This window comes from Dermacentor silvarum, chromosome 3 (genome assembly GCF_013339745.2).
Source record: "Dermacentor silvarum isolate Dsil-2018 chromosome 3, BIME_Dsil_1.4, whole genome shotgun sequence".
In the NCBI taxonomy this organism is placed as follows: domain Eukaryota; kingdom Metazoa; phylum Arthropoda; class Arachnida; order Ixodida; family Ixodidae; genus Dermacentor; species Dermacentor silvarum.
Genome location: NC_051156.1, coordinates 27,244,049 through 27,266,586, shown reverse-complemented (window position 1 = coordinate 27,266,586; position 22,538 = coordinate 27,244,049). Strand labels below are relative to the sequence as shown.

Genomic DNA, 22,538 nt, shown 5'->3' with positions numbered 1-22,538 from the left:
CTCAATTTCTACAAAAAATTCCTTTCGCTCTTGAGCCTCAGTTGGTGCGTACAGACAAATTACACGCCAATTTTCTGATAACAGGAAACGTCACATACAATGAAACGGCCTGCCTCACAGGTATTCACCGACTGCACTTCAGCGGCTCTGCCGAATGAACAAAATACACCCCGAACACAAACCTACCGCATAGGCAACACAAACTTCATAGCGTCTCGCAAAAGGACGCACCACCGTCTGGTCCTCGCCCTCCACTTTGGTCTCCCGAATGGCTACAACAGTGGCGCACCGCCGGGGGGGGGGGGGGGGGGTGTTGTAACCCCCCACTGAGGCCGACTTGCCTCCTTTTGTTTAACCTCTTTTCTTTCCTTGCCCATTTGAGTACTGCAACTAAGATGTAAGACGCGCAATCGTCTGCACACTCGCAAAAAGCTCATTTTTGACAATTTCCCGTAAATAAATTGAAATTAGTGCTGTTTAGGTGGTATTGGCAAACTGTCAACCCCCCCCCCCCCCCCCTGGCAGAGATCCTGGGTGCGCTACTGGGCTACAATATCGAGGTCGTGCTCCGTTACGAGGCGGTAAAGTTGATTTTGCCGCCTCTTGGCACTAAGCCCACGGGCGTTAAATGTTGCCATTTTTATCGACCTAAGAACTCCATATTGGTGAGTGATACCAGACCGAGCCTACGGCGTTCCCTCCATATACCTTGCCATATAGTATCCCATAGTCCAGTCGACGCTTAGGGCGTGGACTTGCCGCCGCCGTCGCCGCGTGTAAGCGACGCAGACCGCTGTTGGCTGGCCACACGAGGCTTCTTGGTTCCAGGGCACGTTCTCGCGCCTCTCCATTGCTCGCAGCCGCGTGTCTTGTGACGTCTTGCTTGTTTCGTTGAGTCGACGCTTCGCAGGTGTTGCCTCGGCGTTCATTGCAGCTTCGTCCGTCGAATCACTGTCTCCCAGCGGCACGACGGCTTCGCTTGCTGCAGTCATGAGTGCATCTGTTTTCTTATCAGCCCTAGACACGCTTGTTGGCGGCTGCTGCTTTGAAAAGTCTGTTTCCGAAGTGCCTTCTGGCGAAGGTTCTTCCTCTTCGTGCTGTACTGTCGATGCGCCTGCCACAGTGGCGTCTCCTGCCCGAGCGTCTGCGGCCGTGTTCTCTTGCGAGGCTGCGTCTCTGGTGGACGCGATCGCTGTGGCCGCGTCGCTGGTGGACGCCGCCACTGCAGCCACACTCTCCGCTTCCTCTTCGTCCATGAGCATCTCGCTCCGGTCCACATCTCCGCCTGCGCTTGCAACTCTGGCGTACGAGCGAGTACAATTAGCCTGCTCGTGCCCGAACGATCGGCAAGCGGCGCACCTGGGCACTCGGCATTCACGTCGGATGTGTCCAGTATTGTGGCAACGAAGGCATAACGGCGCACGTCCAGGTGCAACCATAAGCGCAGTGCCGCTACCAAGACGCATCTGATGCGGGACGCGGTCTGGTGTGACACTCTCACGCAGAAAAGGACGCACGAGACGAGTGGTAGACTCGGCACCTTCAAAGTCATCCACCTTCCACCGATCGCTGATGACTTCCTTTACCTCACCATACTCTCGAAAGGCTCGCCGTATGGTCTCAGAAGTAACGTCGAAAGCGACCCAATGTAGCTTGATCATGAGCTCTTGCCGTGCCGGGTCAATAATGAGGCATGGCTGATTCTTCACCAGTAGCGGTCCGGCGTCTAGCAGCGCTTGTTTTGCCTCATCTGTCTTCAAGTTCAGCAGCCATACGTGAGACATTTGGTATGCACCAATGCCCCCTACCTGCTGAATTACTCCAGCATCCTTCAAGGGCTTCCGGAAGTCGTCGATTCTATACGGGCGTCCAGTGACGTCGCAGTGCCATACAACTGCGCGCCTTTGTCCTTCACCTGTTGGTAACGGAGGCAAGATGACACGCTAATCCTTGGGCAACGCAGAGCACTGGGCACCACGGCCAACATCGGCCGCTGTCGCAGCTCTCGAGGATCCCTCCATTCTGCGTCCGTACCGCACGGCGTCCAGAAACAGAATGACTGAGCCACGCAAGCGCTTGCTATCCGGCAGCGGGAAAATAAACGTGGCCTATGCAGGAGGAGGAGGACAGAACATTTATTTGAAACCAGAGGCTCGTGGTTTCTTCAGATGCGGGAGGCGACGGAGGTTAGTCGGCCTGGAGTCCCTGCTCCCTGGCGGCTGCCTCTGCCCGCTCCGTGACCCAGGCCTGCTCCTCTGGGTTGGAGCTGAGCAGTGTGGCCTCCCACTGCTGCATCGTGGTAATTTGCAAGCCCTGTGGACTACCGCGGTTACGTATATTTGGACAGCCCCACAGTATATGAAACAGGTCGGCCCGGGGAGCTCTGCACAGCTTGCACTGCGGCGTAAAGGTTGTTGGGAAAATGTATGAATACAAAATCGGTGTTGGGAAGGAGCCCGTCTGTAGTTTCCTCCAGATGAGCTCCTGCCGTTTGGTTAGTGATTCGTGAGCTGGGGGGTATATAAGTCTGCCTAGTTTATAATATTGCGTAATTTCATTATACGTCACCATACGGTCTCGTGTCGACCACCCAAATTCCTCGGTCTCCTCATTCTCCGTTCCGACCTGGGCTGGGCCGTGGGCTCGGGAGGCGAAAGCTCGAGCCTGTTGGTGGGCGGCCTCATTGCCGGGGAGTGAGGAGTGGGCTGGGGCCCAATGAATTTGGATAGTGCGATAGTTAGTGTTTTGGGCAAGGATTTTATTAGCTAGTGGGGAAATGCGCCCTTTAATATAATTGCGAATAGCGGATTTAGAGTCGCTGATAATGAAAGCGTTGGGAGTGTTGGCTATGGCCAAGGCGATGGCCGCCTCTTCCGCCTCCTCCGGGTTAGTGGTTTTGATAGAAACTCCCGATATTGTTTGCCCTACATAGTTTATCACCGCGACCGAAAAAGCATGGCGTCCTTGGATCTCGGCCGCGTCAACGTAGGCTGCTTTATTATTAGTTGCAAATCGGGTGTGCAGGGCTTTGGCCCGCTCCACTCGTCTTTCGGTGTGATGGGTGGGGTTCATATTACGAGGTATGGGGAAAATTTTGAGATGTGCTCTCTGAACAGGGGATATATTGGTTTTGGGGGTTATGGTAGGGGTGTAACGAATGCCGGCTTCTGAAAGAGTATAGCGACCGGCTGTAGTTCGCGACAACCTCTCATACTGCGCTGTGAGGTGGGCCTCCACCATCTCCTCTAAAGTATTGTTGACTCCTAGCGCGAGAAGCCTCTCTGTGGAGGTGCGTATCGGTAGGCCGAGAGCCACCTTATACACCCTCCGTAGAAGTATTTCTACCCTGGACTTGTCAGCTTGCGTTAAGCGTAGATATGGCAGAGAATACGTAATTCTGCTCAGCACGAAAGCCTGAACAAGTCTGAGAGTTTCGGCCTCCTTCATGCCCGCGTGCCTGTTAGTAATCCTGTTTATGAGTCTTATTGTTTGTAGTGTCGCCTTCTCCAACCTGTTTAGCGTTTCAGCGTTCCGTCCTTTGTTTTGAATATAAAGCCCCAGGATCCTAATCGTAGGGACTTCTGGGATCGGATTCCCTCCTACTAAGATTGTGATCTTTGATTGGGGGCTGCGAGCACCCCGACTGCCGCGCTGCTCTCGAAGTAGAAGTAATTCTGATTTCTGTGGCGAGCATTCCAGTCCTCTAGGTCTGACGTAGTCTTCAACTATTTGCACTGCCTGCTGCAGGGTTTCTTCTATGTGCGCGTCGTTCCCTTTGGATACCCAGAGGGTGACGTCATCAGCATAGATGCTGTGTTTGAGATCTGGGATCTGGGACAGTAGAGGAGGTAACCCTCTCATCGCCAGATTAAATAGAAAAGGCGACAAAACCGAACCTTGAGGCGTCCCTCGACTTCCTAGGTGAATGGTGTTCGAGCGCAGATCACCAAAGTTAATCTCCGCTGTCCTGTTCTGTAAAAAGTCTCTGACATATGAGTAAGTGCGCGGCCCCACGCCTAGCTGATGTAGCAATTGAAGAATAGCTGTATGCGTAATGTTATCGAAGGCTTTTGTCAAGTCTAACCCCAATATCGCCTTAGTGCCCGCCGCAGAAATTCGATCCAGCACGTCATGCCGAATACGCAGCATGGCGTCCTGAGTCGACAGCCCCGGGCGGAACCCGATGAGGGTGGGGGGAAGCAGGTTGTTGTCTTCGACAAAGTTGCGGAGTCTATTAAGAACAACATGCTCCATTAGCTTTCCTAAACAGGAGGTAAGCGAAATGGGGCGGAGGTTCTCTAAACATAAGGTTTTGCCTGCTTTGGGTATGAAAATAATCCTTGCATGTTTCCATTGCTGTGGGAGCACGCTCTGCTCCCAACATTTATTCATGTATTCCGTTATAGCCTTAATGGAGGTATCATCTAAATTTTGAAGAGCTTTATTGGTGATTTGATCTGCTCCTGGGGAAGATTTGGCATTTAACTGTAGCGCCGCGGCCCTCACTTCCGCCTCAAGGATGGGAGCATCCATGGTGGGGGTTTCGGGACCTGCGTAGTCGGGGTGAACTTTGGACGGGTGGGAAGCTATGTATGTTTTTTGGAGGGCTTGTAATAGATCATCATTGCTGCCCTGAAATTGGTGAGCTAAGCGAAGGAGCTTTTCTCGTTGAGCCGATTTACATGTGGCCGGTTCTAGAAGGTAGCGTAGGAGCTGCCAGGTACGAGAGAGGCTAAGCTGCCCTCGCATACCGTCGCAAATTTGATTCCACTGTTGGGAAGTCAGCTTTTGGGCATATGTAGCTATTTGTTGGTCCAACTCTGCTACCCTAATCCTCAGTTTCTTATTTAGTCGCTGATTGCGCCATCTGTTGTGAATGCTGCTGCGAGCCTGCCATAAATGGAGAAGATGGGAATCCACCACCCCCAATCCGGCAGACTCGGGGACCTCCTCCGTGACACCGGAGATGTCTCCAATTAGTGTCGAGGTCCATTCGTCTAGAATATCTATATGAGCTGGAGCGTTTTGGTCTCTGTATGCACGAAATCTGTCCCAGTTAGTGAGGCGGCATTTCTTGCCTACAGGTTTGGCTGGGCCTGCTTGTATCTGTGATTGGATGATGCAATGGTCACTACCTAGGGTTTCATTTAAATTTTGCCATTGCCATTGTGGAATGTTGCGAACAAAGGTTAGGTCTGGGGTTGTGTCCCTCGTTGTGCTTGTACCAATGCGAGTGGGATAGCTGTGGTCTGTAGTTAGAGTAAGGCGGTGCTGTTGTGCCTGATTCCAAAGGTCTTTGCCTTTGGGAGTAGACGTTAGGTATCCCCAGCCTATGTGGGCAGCATTAAAGTCACCCACGATCAAGAGACTGCTGTGTTGCACCAGCTGGAGTGTCTTGGCGAAGAGTGTGCCAAAGCGGTGAGCACGAGATTTTGGAGGACTGTATATATTTAGGACAAAGAGAGTGGGACCGCCTCTTTTACGTGGAATGAGTTCTAACAAAACATATGCTATACCCATGTCCTCGTCAAAGGTGTGTTGCAATACCGGATGGTTGCGATGAACTAATACAGCTGTACTAGTGCTATACGTAGCGTTTTTTGAGCTATAAGATTTGTAGCCGGCTAGTTTCGCTTCTCCCATGACCTCTTGTAAGGCAATAATATCGGGAGCGTCTCTGCTGGCAACGAACTGTTGGAGGTTCCCTCGCTTGCGGCGGAACCCCCGGCAGTTCCATTGCCAAATCGTGTAGTTAAGGCGTTGTGCCATGATGAGGAGGTGCGTATAGCTGCGCAGAAGGAATTGGGCAAGTGAGCGCAGCTTGGGATGGTACCTGTATAGGGCGAGGTGTTGGGGTGGCCGATGTACGGCCGTATGGTTTAGTAGTTTTAGAAGCTTTAAATGACTGTACAGAGTCCCCCTGACATGTAACTGCGGCGAATTGCGTGGGCATACTATCAAGCCGCGTATTTGTTGTTTGAACAAAGGTCTGTACTGTATCCACTAATTGCGCTAAGCTCGTTTGAAAATTGTCAAATTTAGCTTCCAACTGAGTGAGTCTAGCTTCGAAATTATTGGTGCGGTCACCTTCCATGGCCTTACGCTTAGGCGGAGGTGAGTTATCAGCCTGGCTAGATTGTGCCTGTGGGGTTGGGCTGTGAGTATCAGATTGTACCGCCGCAGGCTGAGTAAGGTTAGGTAGGACCTGGGTTTTCGGCTCCTGATTGCGTTGTAATAGCTTTAGCTGGGAGATTTCTTTTTCCTGCCGTAAAATGATTTCACTTAGCTGTGCGATTCGCACCTCCAGGGCTTGCATTTTTTTGTCCTCGACTGCAGCCTGTTTGGGAGGCCCACTAGCCCAGCTCACCTGAGTGCTCCTGGGTCGGGAGTTAGACCTCTGCCTGGTCGGCAGCGGCGGGTAGGAGAGGGAGCGGCTCCTGCTCCGTCCAGCGTCCGACTCCTGGCGCTTTTGTTCCTTGGAGCGGCTGGGTCTCACTTGAGGTCCTCCCTGGTCCAGGGTTGGTTGTGTAGTAAACTGTGTCAGCCGTTGTTGGAGTCGGCGTCGTCGGATGATTGGAGGAGTAGTGAAACGTCGCCTACAGTCTTTGGAGCGTGCCATGTGCGGGCCTCCGCACACTACGCACTTCGGTTCACACTCGTGTTCCTCCAGAGGATTGTCTTGTCCACACTTTTGGCACCTCTTGACCGTAGGTGTAGGGCATATGTCCTGGCGATGGCCTATAGCCCGGCAGATGCTACAGACTTCAATTTTCTTCTTATACAGCAAGCAACGCATAAGCGTTCCTCTATACCTCACGTAGTGGGGGACCATTGGTCCTTCGAAGACGATGATAACAGAGTTAGTGGTGCCCAGACGCCGAGCGTGCAGTACTCTGGGTGTATTGTTTTGCAAGCTGCTTATGATATCTGCTTGCGTGTCATACCCGGGAATGCCATGTAGAACCCCTTTAGCTGAATCGTCTGGAGCAGTGACGTAGGGGCTTAGTTTGTAGAGTTTTCCGCCAAGCGACAGTTCTGTCAGTTTGCTGTAGACTTCTGCGCGTCCTTCATCCGGTGTTGAAACCAGGACAAGGTTCTGTGCTCGGTTCACCTGAACCACATCCGTGATAGTCGTGGCATCCGGAAAACATAGTGTTTTTCTGATACTGTCGGCGACTTCAGCTTCACTCCAGACGCTAAGATTTAGTCCGTCACGAGGACGAACGACGATTTTGTAGTCATTGGCAGGCATCCGCGGCGGGGGTGCGCGCCGACGCGGCCTGCGCTGCTCAGCTGTGTGAGACGCTTCACTCTTTCCGACGTTGTTCTTTTGCGACGCTGTTTGCGACGCGCCGGCCTCCTTAGTTGTTGTACTTGCCTCCGTAGAAGTTCCGGCGGCAACCTTCGTCGTAGTTTTTCCACGTCCAAGGACCTTATGGGCATGCATCCAGCCAGGTTGATCAAATTCTTCAGGGGAAAGCTCGGTCCCCTCCACTTCCACATCCATGTTGGCGGAGTAGTGGTCGGCGTCGGCAGCTCAATCGGCGAAGCCGGCGCTAGGCTTAGCGCGGCTGCCGGTGAGCCTGTCTTCGAAGGTGGTACTTCACGAAGAACAACACGTGGGTTTGCCAAAAAAAACGGGTCCTCCGGGTGCCGGACGAATTCCGGCGTCAACGGTGAAGGTTTGGTGCTCGATACTTGGCAATAGCCGGTCGCTGGAGTTCCTGGCCTATGCAGACGCGCAGGCGCAGACGACGACATGCGATTCAGACGCGGAACGCAAACAACGCGGTCCCGAGCCTCCGCCGGTATGGTGGCTCCATCTAGTTAAGGTGCCGGCAAACGCAACCTTTCAGACACTGTAAATTTTGCTGCCGCCTTAACTAGATGACGCTAACATACCGAAAGACGCGTTGCAATGGGAGCGAATGTGACAGCCGTAGTTGCATTGTCGGCTGCCTGGCTGGGCCGAACGGCGCTAGCCATCGGCGATGGAACGCGTCGGCTTGCACGCGCGACGGAGTCCCAAGCGCGTTCCTGGCGCATTCACTCAAATTACTAGGTAGTACTGTCGAAACCCTCGTCTAGCTTGGGAGACGCTACCTGCTGCCTAAGTGATCGACCGTACACCGCATGGGCTCCGGGTTTCGGACCTTAGACCAGCGGTTCCCCTGCGATCTCATCACCGAGAGTGACATCAATCAACGCGACTCTGCGTTCGTGAACAGTCGAGATGAATCTTTCCCAGGTCGGGTGAGATTTTATTTCGATAGCAATTATACGGACACTCAAAAGGAGATTTGTGCCGTCGGCGTCGCCGTCGCCGTCGCCGTGAGGTTCCGTATGACGTCAATGGAGATGAAATCGTCGCCGCGCGCCGAACGCTGTATGTGCGAGTGAAAGGGCGCGAGGGACGCGCGCTTTCACGGGGAGTGAACGCACGGCGGAGAACAAACGCGCGTTCTGCGCTGTGCTCCCTTAGTAGTAGTAAGTGGTTCATGTGGAAAGGGGAAATGTTGACGCTATCTTCTGCAGCCCTTGAGGGAGCACGGCTCAGCGCCAACGGGAAGGGGTAAGTGGGGGAGAAAGGAGGATAGGGTGGAGTCGCCATGGCTGGGCGAAGCAAAACCGGCAGGCTGTGGCGGCACGTATCAGGCCGGGATGGAAGGCCTTGGTGTGCCGCAGAGACTGCAGGGGGTGTTGTTCCGGACCTGTTAGGCCCGGGGTGGGATGGGAGGCCGCGAGGCCGTCCCGCTTGCAGAAATGATGTCTTAGAGGCGTGCGGAGAGCCCTAACGAGTCAAGGTACTCCACGACGCCTCGAAGTGCAGGAAGGTGGTGTCGGCCGGGGAAGAGGAGGTCTTCCTCCTTGCCAGAGGGGAGGCCCAGGCGGCGGAACTCCTGCAGGAGTGGGCCCCGCTGCTGGAGGTACGCCGGGCAGGCCAGCAGGAGATGCTCGATGGTCTCCGGCTCCCCGCAGGAAGAGCAGGCCGGGGACGTCGCTCGTCCTAGTCGGTGGCTGCGTGCTGCCGTCCAGCTGCAGCCGATGCGGAGCCGGAGAAGGAGCGAGGTCTCCCTGCGAGCCAGGCCTCGCTGGGGGAGTGGACGTGGGGGGCATCCCAGTGCCACCCGTTTGTCTGGGTGGTGGGTCGCCAGGTGTCGCCGCAGCCTCAGTCCTGTGAAGTCGCCCTCCGTCACGGCCCGACTGAGGGGCACAGTGATGTGGTGGGCGTCCTTCTCCTTCGCCAGGGTGTCGGCTGCCTCGTTGCCCGGGATCCCTACGTGGGCGGGGATCCAGTGTAGGGACACCGGGTGGCCTGCGTCCTGCAGCGCTGTCAGCCGGGTGGACAGCAGTGCGACTCCAAGACTGGCGCTTTCTGGCCTCTGCAGGCCGAGGAGGGCTGCCTTGGAGTCGCAGAGGATAGCCGCCGGTAGCTCAGGGAGTTCCTCGGAGAGTAGGTCGACGGCCAGGTGGAGGCCTGCCACCTCCGCTGCAGTCGAGCTGGCGTGTCTGGGCAGTCGACACTGCCTGCTCTTCTGCAGGGCTGGTGCCGTGCAGGCCGCCGTGGCAGAGCCGGTGTCCGGTACCACCGATCCGTCGACGAACACCAGGAGGTGGTCTCCGAGGGTCTCCTCCAGGAGGCAGGCGGCCGTCTGCTGCAAGGCGCAGGTAGGCGAACGCCTCTTGGAAGTCCCGGGAAGCTCCGTGGCGATGGGGACTGGAGGCCTCTGTGGTGGGGGCAGCTGTACCGCATTCGCAGGAGGATTGCCCACCACCTCCTCGTAGAGGCGGCACAGCTGACCCATCCTTGAGGATGGCCGGGACTGGAGGCGATGCAGCAGGCCTCTGCCATCAGGAACGTGGTGTAGGCGGTCGACCTGCCTTAGCCCCTGCTGCAGGAAGAGGAGCGACAGGGGCCATGCTCCAGCCTCCGCAAGGGTAGCGGCAATCTGGGAGCTCCGGGGGACGCCCAGGCAGAGTCGGATGGCCGCCCGGTGCTGCAGCTCCAACTTTTCGAGGCGGCGTGGCGGCAGCGCCACCAGCGGGAGGGCGTACCGCAGGCGTGATGTGGCCGCCGCCTCGTAGAGCCGCAGGGCTCACTTGACCGAGCAGCCCTCTCCACGGGCAAGGAGCTGCGACACGGCCTTGCGGACCCTGATGGTCTGGGTCTGCATGGCCCCGACTGCCGGTAGCCAGGTTAGCCGGTGGTCGATGCGCAGCCCAAGGTACGACACAGTCGTACTCCATGGGATGCGCACGCCTTCCAGCTGGAGCCGGGGAGCTGAGCGCCGTGCCGCTGCTCTCGGGTGGACGAGGAGGGCCACCGTCTTCCCCATCGAAACCGAGAGTCCGATGCTTCCCAGGTAGGTGGCTGTGGTGTCCAGGGCTCTCTGGAGGGCCAGGCGCACGTGGCGACTTGACTGCGGCGGTCCCCGCACCCACAGGGCGATGTCATCTGCGTAGATGGAGCACTCTACCTTGTAGTGAGGGTCGGTCGCCAGTGCAGCAGGCAACCGGGCCAGGGCGAGGTTGAAGGAAAATGGGCTCACCACTGACCCTTGTGGTACGCCTGCTGCCACCGGACGGGGAGTGCTCCTTGCATGGCCCACGCGGACCCTGAGGGTGCGGTCGTTCAGGAACGATGACAGGAACCGCCGCAGGTTGCCGCCTACGCCCAGGAGGTCCAGAGCCTGCTGGACGACCGCATGTGGGAGGCCATCGAACGCCCCCTTGACGTCGATGAGGAGGAGCATGACGAGGTCTCCGCTGGCCCTGGCGTCCTCCAGGGTGGAGACGACGTCTGCAATGGAGTCCGCAGTGCACCTTCGGCGCCGGAAGCCTGTCTGCTGGTCTGCGAGGAACCCGCAGGCGCGGGCCACCCATTCTAGCCGTACCAGAGCGATGGCCTCCATCACCTTGCAGGCAGCGGAGGTGAGGGAGACCGGTCGGTAGGAGGACAGCTCGTTGGCCGGCTTATTGCTCTTCAGAATGGGGGCCACGATGGCTGTGCGCCAGGCCTCCGGCACTTGTCCTGACGACCAGATGTTGTAGCAGTCGAGCAGGCGTCGTTGCTCACTGGTGGCCAGGTTGCGGAGCATCTGGAGTGTCACTCCGTCTGCTCCTGGTGCACTGCGACGCTTGCCCCTCCTCAGGACCGTCTGCAGCTCGTGGAGAGTCAGTGGGTCCTGGCAGATGGCCGTGATCTGGCTGGTCGCCCACTCCGGATGCAGCTCCAGCAGGCAGGTAGGCGGGTTGGCAGGGGGAAGTCCGACCGGCAGGGTGGCAGCAGCGAGGGCGGCCGGGGGGGCGAAGTGGTCCGCTAGCAACTCCGCCAGGGCCGCCTCGCTGATGCCCAGCGAGATAGCCACCGCGAGGGCGGGGTAGCGGTTGACCTTCCTGCTGGTCAGGGACTTTAGGAGGCGCCAGGCCAGGGGGCCCTTGGAGCGGTCCTCGATGGTGGCGCAAAGGCTCCCCCAGCTCTGGCTCCTTCTGCGCCTGGCCTGTCGTCTGCAGTGGGCATCCGCTCTCCGGTATTCTGTCCAGTGCTCTGCATTGCCCGTCCGGATTGCTCGGCGCTCCACGCGTCGCCTGGACGCACGGAGGTTGAGCAGGAGCAGATCCGGGGCAGGCGTATCGGGTAGAGCAGAGCACTGGACTGTGGCTGCCTGGGCGCACTCCATGATGGCACTCAGGAGGTCACAGCCATCTTCCAACTCACTGCAGCGCTTCCTGAACAGGGACCAGTCTGTGACGTGCTTTGTTCGTGACCTCGGCCTTCTCCCACACCCAGGGGTGATCAAGATGGGGAAGTGATCAGAGCCCCAAGTGTCGGGAGTTGTAGCCCAGTCATAGGAGCGCTGCTCGGTGGTAAGGGAGAAGTCGATGGCTGTGCTCACCTAACGGCGGACGTACGTGGGTCCTCCTTTGTTGAGTACCACCAGGCCTGCTCGGCTGATGGCGTTGCAGAGGTCCCTGCCTCGGCGGGTGCACCTGCGGCTGCCCAGTCGGTGTGGTGGGCGTTGAAATCACCGCACAGGACTGCATGTCCGCCGAGGCATGCTGCAAGCCGCACCAGGCTGGAGGGGTCCCACTGTTGTCCAGGACGAACGTAGACGCTCGCCACGGTCGTGTCCTGTCTGTCAAGGCGTACCGTGACAGCACAGCACTCCATGGCGCCGCCTACGACGTCCGAGACTGGGGTCACCGAGTGGGCCAGGCTGCTGCGGACGTAGATGGCAGTCCTCGGCTTCCCCTTCTTGTGGGCACCCTCCAGGCAGGGAGCGTCCGTGCAGCTCTGCGTCGAGCAGGTGGTGGCACCAGAGTAGCCCGTGTAGCCCGGCAGCCGCAGGTCCTCGGCCACAGTGTACACCTCCTGCAGTGCGAGGACGTCGAAGTCACACTGCAGGAGGTGCGCGCACAGCTCTGCATGCCGCCGCCGCAGCGAGTTGGTGTTCCATTGGAGAACACTCGGGCGGCGACGGCATTTCCCAGCTGTGGCTGGTGAGGGATCAGCCATGCTGGTTGACTGTGGTCGGGACTGCCACTGCCTTCAGGCAGATGGCTCGGAGGGGGCTCTCAGCGGGCAGCATCTCCCCGATGGCCTTCAGGGCGAGCTGCAGGCTGGCAATGATCTGGTCCCGAGGGTCCAGGCCAGGCATTGCCAGTGATGCTGGGGCTGTGGAGGGCTCGGTCCCAGGAGTGGCAGGCGGCTGGCGTCGATGCTTCCATGGGGCCGGTGTGGGGGGCCGTCCGGGGGGGCTGCCTTCTGCTGGGGCGCCTGTGGGAGGCCGGCCAGTGCCTGTGCATATGGTGACCCTGTGACCCTGCACAGGCGTTGAGGCTGGCCTTTGCCTGCAGGGTCTCCTCCCGCACACCACCACGGACTGCACGGCGGGATAGGGGAGCAGGGGCAGTTGCCAAAATGGTGGCCACCCTGCGTTCCTCCTGCCACCTGGGGCAGGCAGGAGTATTTGCGGGGTGGTGGCCGCCGCAGTTGCGGCAGTGGGCCGCGTTGGGGCAGCTCTCTCCCTGCTCGTGAGACCTCCCACAATGACGGCAGCTGGATGGGGAGTCGCAAGAGGCAGCCACGTGCCCAAAGCGGCCACACTGCTGGCACTGCAGTGGACGCGGTCTGGACGGCCGCACCCTGAACCGGAGCTTGTAGAGGCTGACATGCTCAGGGGGAACCGGCCCCGCGAACCGGATCGTGATGGTGTCCGCCTCCCTGGTAGCAGCCAGCACTGGGACTCCCGACTCGATGGCCCCCAGCAGGTCCGAGTCTGCGGGGATGCCGTCGGCGCCGTGGATGAATCCAGTGCTCCTGCCTCGCTCGGCAGGCTACCGGGCAGTCACCGGGATCCCCCGGATCTCCGTAGTGGCCAGCAGCTCCTCCAAGCACCTCGGGGTGGTGGCGTCGGTGGCCACGATGTTGCGCCTGTGATTTACTCTCTCAGCGGCAACACCCGGCCGCGCTGAGAGCACCGCCGCAAGAGAGAGGTGTGGTGCTCCTCGGAAGGTGCCACCCACCCCGGATGGGCTGAAGAGGGCCGTGCCAATGACGGCGGGGTCCACCGGGATGGCAGCACTCACTGGTGCCCTTGCGCGACGGCGATCGGCCCTGGACAGCAGCTGGAAGCCCTCAGCTGGTGGTGCATGGGTGGATGGGGCCTCCTGTGCAGCCTTTGCTGTGGGTGTGAATGGGCCCGCCAGAGAGGGCCTCGGGGCCGGAGGAGCAGCAGGAGGGGGGGGGAAGCCTGTTTGGGGGCAGAGCTTTTCCCCGCCTTCTTCTGCTTGCTGTGCTCCCTTAAGGGCTGCAGAAGTAGGCGTCTCTTTCCTCCTCTACAATCACCATATATGTAGAGCAAACGTGCCTTCTTCCGACGCACGAAAGGCCGTGGGGGAGAGGGGGGGAGGGAAGGCAGGCGACATTTAGCTGCGGCACCAAGTGCCTATTTATATCAGAATCACCGGCAACAGTCACCAACGCCGCACGCATTTTGAGCGAACGCGGGAAAAACGCCGACGGCATCGACAACAGTTCTGCGTTTTGCCGGTGCTGCGGCATGCCCAGGTTTATACAGCTGATAAAGCTGCTATCATTACTCCGTATAGCTCTCTTCAAATTTGCTATCGCAATTGATGCTTCGCCTTTCAGGTGAAACTGCGACAACTTTTTTTAGATCATCTTGACCCTCGAAGTGTTGCAACGCTGCGTCCGCTGAGCTAAGCCTCACCTGTGCATAACCTGACCGGCCGGCTGAGCAGGACGCGGCCTTGCGTCCGCCGATGCCTACACCCTGGAGAAGGGGGACAGCCATGCTCATTCCTCTAACACCATGGGCGCCCATGTTGCCTCAGGTCCGGACGATGACAGTAACTGGTGTCTTGTGGCTCGCAAGAAAAAAGTTGCAGTGGCTTAGCTCGGCTATGCCAGGATATACGTAGCGTTAGCAAAGGTTCAGCTGATTATTCTTAGCTTTCCTGGTTGTCTAGATTGTCAAGGATTAGCTTGATTGTCATGCTTACTGCTGCTCCAATGACACACACGCGGTATACGTATTATGTGGCACATGTATTCATTCCTCCTACGCTCAACCGCTAATTGCCAGGCAACTACTTCGGGATCCGATGAGTCAAGCTTCTCCGGTCTTCTGCGCTGTTGAGCAGCATTTGCGCTCTCCTTCTCTATGGTTATACCACACTGGCAAACGCCAGTCAGAAGCGCAGCGGCTCCAGCGCAGTGTCAGACGGCGACTGCACAGCGAGCGCGCGCCGGCGCCAGTGCGTCTACCACGGCTACGACGTCACTCCTCTGGAATGCGCAGACCGGCGGCGGTGAGTCGCGCGCGGCGGCGGCGGAGTGCGCGAGAGGTGCCGGCTCCGGTGGCTCCGGTGCGCAAGCCGTGTGACATCACTGATCCTTGCGCATGCGCAGCACGGCTCTTGATGTGCCGCGCGAAACGGGCTTGGCTAGGCCAGTGTAGCTAACGCTACAAAAACGCTCAACTCAAGCTGCTACGATCCCATCACCTGCCCCGGTACCCCGCAAGACGAATGCGCATCTCCCTCCACTGCCATTTGACCACTACAAGGTAGTGTACCGACCGAGAGATGATCTGAACTTCGGTGCGTGGCCTCAACCTTCTGTTGCCTAAGCCATCTGTGTAGCAGCTGGGCTTGATGCTGCTGATAATGAGCTCATTATCCGAATCCGCACTGACCAAAACCTTGCGGTGATTAGCACATCGGATGAGAACCTCGCGGCCGAACTTCAGAAAGTTCAATCTATAAGTTTGGGCCTCAAACAACACGCCGTCCAAGCCTACGTAGCTGCACCTGACAACTCTTGCAAGGGGTAGTGCCAGGCATTGAACTGAACACCACTGTGAAGACGCTACTAGAAAAATTGCGCTGCTCAGAGGCTCCCGGCCATCCGTCACGCCCGCATGATGGGATCTACAAATCAGGCCCTCGTCACATTCTCCGGCATCCAGGTACCCCGTCACGTTCGCTTGTACGGAGCAGAGCTCCGCTGTTGCATATACCGACCCCGCCAACAGATATGCAGTGTGTGCCTGTCCATGGGTCATCGAGCGGATGTCTGCCCCACGCCCGACAAACCCCGCTGTGTAGCCGGCGGTACCTCCAACCCACTACCAGAACATGAGTGCACACCTAAATGCATACATTGTGGAGGGGATCATCCCGCCACGGACCCTCGGTGTCCATCGCATCAACAACGGCCGTTCAGTAAATCGTATGTGCGCCGGGAACGTCTCAAACGCGAAAAGCTGTGTCCCCCACCTTGATCAGCACATAGTCAGCCTAGGACGACTGCGCGCTCTCTGCGGAATCCGGACCAACCGACAAAGACACCAGAGAACTCGGCTGAGCAACCCCCAACTAGTGGACGCAGCAGTACTCATGGCCCACCTGGACATGATCGACAGGTAGACCGGGGCCGTCCAGGCAACCCCTCCAAGGAGCGCGCTGCTGGCAGTGGCCATCCGAAGGATCATGGCCAGCAAAAAGGTGCCCACAAGAAACAACAAACGGTAAGCTGGGCAGAGCAGTTCCCCCCTCTACCCCCTCTCCACTCATTCCCCACACTCTCACGCAAACATCAACGCGACAACCCACTCCGCAACCCATGTCAGTCGACATACAGCATCGCCTTCACAACCCTCGACCTATGGTCCGCACAGACTACTGCACACGAGAGGTGTTAAACAAAATGGCAATTTCACTAAGGAAAGAATTCGCCGCTATGATGCCGGCAGAAATGCAGAAAATGAAGGATGGCATTATGGCCGAACTAACAGCTCCGCTCCAACAGCTAATCCAACAGGCCCTGCAACCTGCCGTCCAGCAGATAGTACCAGACGTTGAACAACAGATAACGACTGCCCTTGGCCAACTCCCTATTGCTCCACCTGCACCCAAAAGCGTGTTGTCTCCCACACGCGAAACACAACGAACACCTCCTTACACCCACCCATCCCGTTTGCTGTCACCATCTAAAAAAACCGACCCACTAACCACAGGTACGACAATCCCACTTCCCGCCACCCTCCACCAAGATTTAGAGCCGTCAGAAGTGCCTCCGTGTAGCAACAAGGCCCTAGTATTGGATGATCATGGCCAGAAACCATAAGTCAACGCGTGCTACCCACCAACTCCTACGCGTATGGCAGTGGAATTGCAGGGGCTACCGTAGGAAACGTGGAGCTCTAACGCAATTCATGGCTACACAGCCGAATTCTTCTGATGTAATGGCGTTACAAGAAGTGCAATGTACTCCTACACTTCCCGGCTACAAACAATAGACCGCATCGTACAGCTATATTAGTTTCTAAACATATCACCGTCATCGAACACACTCTCCACGTCAATCTCGCATGTACTTCTCGAGTTGGTCCTGTGCTCTCGCTCCATAGCAGCCTGTACGTGCTTAACATCTACAGTGCACCGAATGCAAGGCAGGACGACTTTGGTCATCTATTCGCACAACTATGCAAACAGGGTAAACATATATTGATTGTAGGCGACTTCAATGCCCCCCACGCGGCCTGGTGATATGCAACGGAAAGACCCAAAGGCCGCCGACTTGCTAAAGCTCTCGCAGTTCATCGCATGACCCTGCTGACGAACGGAACCTGATCAACCCACTCGATTAGGTAATAGCGTCAGCAAGGACACATGCCCCGATCTCACGTTAGTCAGAGAGGTTAGTCACCACTCTTGGTGAAACCTCATCGTGAATCTGGGCAGCGATCATCATATACTAGCTACAGAGCTTCAGGTAGCAGCCACGCGCGCCCCAGAACGTATCATAAAGATAAATTGGGATGCATTAAAGCGTAACCGAACATTCACTACCCCTCAAGACTCTCCCTCCCTTGAGGCTTGGATAAAGCAGCTCCAGTCCGATTTGAAAACAGCAACGAAATGCATCATTGCGACGACGGAGATGTCGGATGTGGATCGGCATCTGCTCCACCTCTGGGAGGCCCACAGGGGCTTGACACGGCGGTGGCGGCGGCAGAAGCATAACCGAAAACTTCGTCTCCACATCGGCAACCTAGCCGCTGGGGCAAATGACTACGCGAACACCCTCACTTGTAACAATTGTAGTAACTTCTGCGATCGCCTTAACGGCACACTAAGCACACCTCGAACGTGGCGTATACTCCGCACATTATTAAATCCCACGCAAACAAAAACACACACTGCTAACACAATCCGCACCATCCTCCACAAATCAAGGCTCGACGATACCACCCTACTGCGCACCTTAGAGCAACGCTACATAACCACGGGTGCCTGTCCCGCCTACCGCGATTATCCACAAATACGCAATACACCCCTAGATGTTAACATTACAGAAGCAGAGGTTAGGGCGGCCTTGCAGAACATTAAGCGTGACACAGCACCCGGGGCTGATGGGATTACATACACACTTCTACGTAATTTAGATGACCAGGCCATCCAGCATTTAACTCCTTTTTACGACGAACACTGGACTAACGGCACGCTACCACAGGACTGGCGACACGCGGAGATCATACTTATTTCTAAGCCTGGCAAGCCGCTATCCCTCCAGAATCTCCGACCTATATCTTTGACTTCATGTGTAGCTAAACTCTTCGAACTCGTTGTACTCTCCCGACTCCAGCCATTTCTCGAAGGCACTCACTTTTTTCCGGATACACTCTTCGGCTACCGTCCCGGTATTTCTACACAAGACGTTGTGATACAGCTTAAGGAGGACGTGTTGGATAGCCCCACTCCAAATCAGGTAAGGGCAATCCTGGCCCTGGATCTCAAGGGGGCTTTTGACAACGTCTCCCACGACTTAATTCTCGACAATCTCGCTTCCTCCCAGTGCTGCGCACGTATTTACAATTACGTGAGGGCCTTTCTTTCTGACCGCACGGCCACTATTGGGATTGGAGTCCTCCGGTCGGACGTTATAAGTCTCGCAGGCAGAGGAATGCCACAGGGCTCGGTCCCCTCTCCCACCCGTTTAATGTGGCTGTGGCTAAACTGCCCCAATTATTACACAAGATCCTCAACATCCTGCATGCCATTTACGCAGATGACATTACAAACTGGGCAACCAAAGAATCAGACGGAACCATTCAGGATGCTCTCCAGGAAGCTGCATGTTGCACAAGGCTATGCTGCCACCGGGAGCCTTACGTGCTCAGTCGAAAAGTCAGAGTTGTTAGTGGTACACAAGCGGCGCCGCAGAACCGACGATTCTTCTCATATTTCACTGTTCCTTGATGGCCGTCCTATCCCAAAGGTACCTCGACTCCGCATTTTAGGCCTCCACATTCAGGCTGATGGCAAGGCCTCACAAACTACGCACCTTCTGACTCAGCAGATAACGCAATTTGCACACATGATCCACCGCATCACCAATCGCAGGAGAGTCCTTCGCGAGAAGGATGTCCTCCGCATAGTACAAGATCTCATAGCTAGTCGGTCCACCTATCACCTTCCCTATCATTATCTCGCGCTTACTCAATCCGAAAAGATGGACGTCCTTCTACGGACGGCGGTGAAGGCGGCTCTCGGCTTGCCTCCACACGCTTCTACAAGACGCCTCCTTCAGCTTGGTGTCCAGAACACCATAACCGAACTGCTCGAGACCCAGCACAACAGTCAGCTCCAGCGTCTTAAGCAAACCCGTCAGGGTTGCGCCATCCTCTCTCGTCTTGGCTACCCCATTCCTGAAAAACCCACACACGTACTGCAACATAAACTCGCTCCTAATATGCGCGCTCTCATTAACGTGGCTCCGATTCCACGCAACATGGATCGCCACCGCCATGCCGGCCGTCGACGTGCCCGTGTTCAGGCCATGACACGCGTCTTTGGCGATGGCACTACAGACTTCTTTACAGAGTTCTTTACACTGTTGCGGCATGCTACCCGGAGAAGCCCGCCATGTGTCTAGTGGTTATCGACAACACAGACGCGCTCGTGGCGCCTGCCACACTTCGCACTACGGACAGTGGTTCGGCACAGGAGGGAGCTATTGCTCTGGCCATTGTCCACGCCTCGACATTACCGTCACAGGACGCCCCTGTCACCATAGTGACAGAATCACAGGCTGCTTGCCGTGCCTTCGCGCAGGGACTCTCAGTACTGCGCATACTCACAATATCCTGTCTTCTGTCTCGCCGTCCACTTTACGTACGCTGCGCATCGTCCGGACTCCTGGACACGCCTCTCTCCATGGAAATGAACGGGTTCAGGCGGTTGCCCGATGTCTGACCGGCCGGGCTCCATCGGAAGAGCTGTACAATTCAGACGACGCACTACAACGCAATGCTGGAGTACTACCGACACAGCCGTTATACGTATCCTCCTTCTCATCCTTCACTTAACAGAGCAGATGCCGTCGCTTGGCGGCAACTGCCGACTTATTCATTCCCTTGCCTCTATATGCTTTATCTCTTTCATCCCACTGTATACTGCCCCTAGTGTGGATCCAAATCAACCGTATATCATTCCACGTGGGAATGCTCTAGTCCACGGGGCATTCCTCCTATCCACAACACCACCCCTTTCTCTTGGGAGTTTGCACTGCTCAGCTTAGGCCGGCAGGAACAGCAACAGCTGGTCCAGTGGGCTCGCACGGTCGTGCAAGGCAATGGAGCCCGGGACTGAGGGCCCCACCCAACGAGGAAGAATTACCTTGCCTTTGTGAATAAAAGTTTATTCTATCTCTTTCGTCTAGCTTACGCTGTGACTGTTGCGTGTGCACTCCTTCATCATCTGTACTTTATCATCATCATCATCCGTGTGCCCCTCTTCTTCATCGCGCGTGCGTGCGCATCATCAGCGTGGACTGTGCCGAAGGCTGTTGATGCCGGTTGTGGACGCCGCCCTTCTTCGCCGTGTCGTCGTCTCTCGGGCTCAATAAAGGTCCGCCCTTACTGTGACGTCACAAGTAGTGGAGGTGCTTCTTGGTTACCCGTCCTCTACACCCCCGGCCTACTCCCTGGAGCTTCCTTCGGGTCGCCGCTTGTGCCCACTGTCCGTCAGCATGTCGCAGGACGAGCAGCCTGGCGCTTCTACCCTAACCATCCCGCCTCCACAAGCCGCACCTTCTGTCATCATTAGTGGCCACCAGCGCGATCCCCATCTGTTTGTTGGTCTTCGCGGTGAAGATGTTGAGGACTGGCTGGGTGATTACGAGCGCGTAAGCTCTGCTATTCGGTGGGATGATCCCCACAAGCTCCGCCATGTCTCGTTCTACCTGACTGGTGTGGCGAAGACCTGGTTTTTCAACCATGAGATTGATGTATCCGATTGGACGAACTTGAAGCCGCAGCTTCGGCAAGTTTTTAGCGCGCCGGCGGTTCGCTTCGCCCATGCGAAGAAAACTCTGGATGCTCGCAAACAACACTCCGGCGAATCCTACACATCGTACATCGAGGATATGCTTGCACTCTGTCGCCGTGTCAATGACGCCATGGCTGAGTCAGACAGGATACGCCACATTCTCAAAGGTATTGGGACTGTGGCCTTCAACGTGCTCGCCGTCAAGAACCCGGCTACCGTTGCTGACATCGTCTTAACGTGCCAGCGGCTCGACGAGCTCGAGTCCGTAGGCTTGCAGCCGGACTTCAGCGAACACCGTTCTGCGGCAGACCCTGACTTGCGTATGATGATCCGGGCTATCATACGCGATTAACTGGAATCACTTGGCTTGTCATCTCCGTTGACGATTGCTTAGTCTTCTGGTTGTCATCTGCTCAGCCTTCTGGTACAGCATTGCGCGACGTCATCAGAGAGGAATTTGCGTCAATGACCTGCTCTGCGCATGTGCACCCTCCCGCCCCTCGCACCTTACCAACATACGCGCAGGTTGCTACCTCGCCTCCAACTAGTGTACGTTCCACGTTGCCTCTACCCAAAAACGTGCAGGTTGGTATCGCTCCTCCGGCCAATGTCCCCTCATTACCACTTGAGCCATCATCGCCCCATCTCACCGCTCTATCTCACAGCGCACCGAGCGTCCCCTACTACCCGCCTTGGCGACCGTCTCGTCCTACCTGTTATTACTGTGGTTATCGTGGCCATATATCACGTTTTTGCCGCAAGCGCCAACTAAATGAGCCTCGCGGGTACGACCTGTGTGAACGCCATGCGTATTCTGGTGGGGCCTCCTACCAAAGCCGTCGGTACGCTTCCCCTCCGCACCGTTCCCCATGTCCACCCGCAGCGACCGAGACGCCGAATGGTTACCGCACCACCAGACGCCGATCACCTTCCCCCTTCTGCCGCTCCTCGTCACCGCTTCGGCTTGCCTCATTCACCTCTGACCGCCGCCCGGAAAACTAAGTAATGCAGTTTTCGGAGGAAAAACTGCATTCACCGACAGGACTACAATTCCTCCAGCACGCCCTTGTAATATGATGTCCGTGTTTGTTGAAGGTGTGCACGTTGAAGCTTTGGTGTACACCGGTGCGATTTTATCTGTTATGCATTCTGATTTGTGTAGGCGTCTCAGGAAAGTTACGACGCCTTATGATGGACCTGCGCTGGTTGCAGCTCAAGGGAAAACAATCTGCCCTTCCGCGTTTTGTACAGTGCGGGTATTCATCGATGGCATCGTCCACTACATACAATTTGCTGTGCTGTCGCCTTGCTCCCACCAGCTCATTTTAGGATGGGATTTCCTTGCCTCTGCTTCTGCTTCTATATGTTGTGGGTAACGTGTCATACATTTGACAAACACCGACTCGGCGATGAAGCTCGGACTGATTACAGCAGCTCCCTTCGCAGACGAAACAGCTCCTTGCCTTGTTGAAGAAGCACGAAGGTTCATTTGACGCCCATTCTTCGACATTGGGACAGACGACCGTCACAGCGCATCGGATTCAGACAGACAGCAGATCCATCGTGCGTCGCCGGCCGTATCGCGTGTCTCTATCTGAGCGCAAAATTATTGAGCAAAACGTCGCCGACATGCTGCAACGTGAGATAATTCGCCCCTCTGCTAGCCCTTGGTCGTCTCC

General features: G+C 56.6%; 1 protein-coding gene across 1 annotated transcript in view; it reads left to right on the top strand.

The window, feature by feature from the left end:
- Positions 1–22,538, top strand: part of LOC119444271 (sodium-dependent serotonin transporter) — a 444,718-nt gene that overhangs the window by 356,506 nt on the left and 65,674 nt on the right. The gene's annotated exons all lie outside the window — the stretch shown is intronic.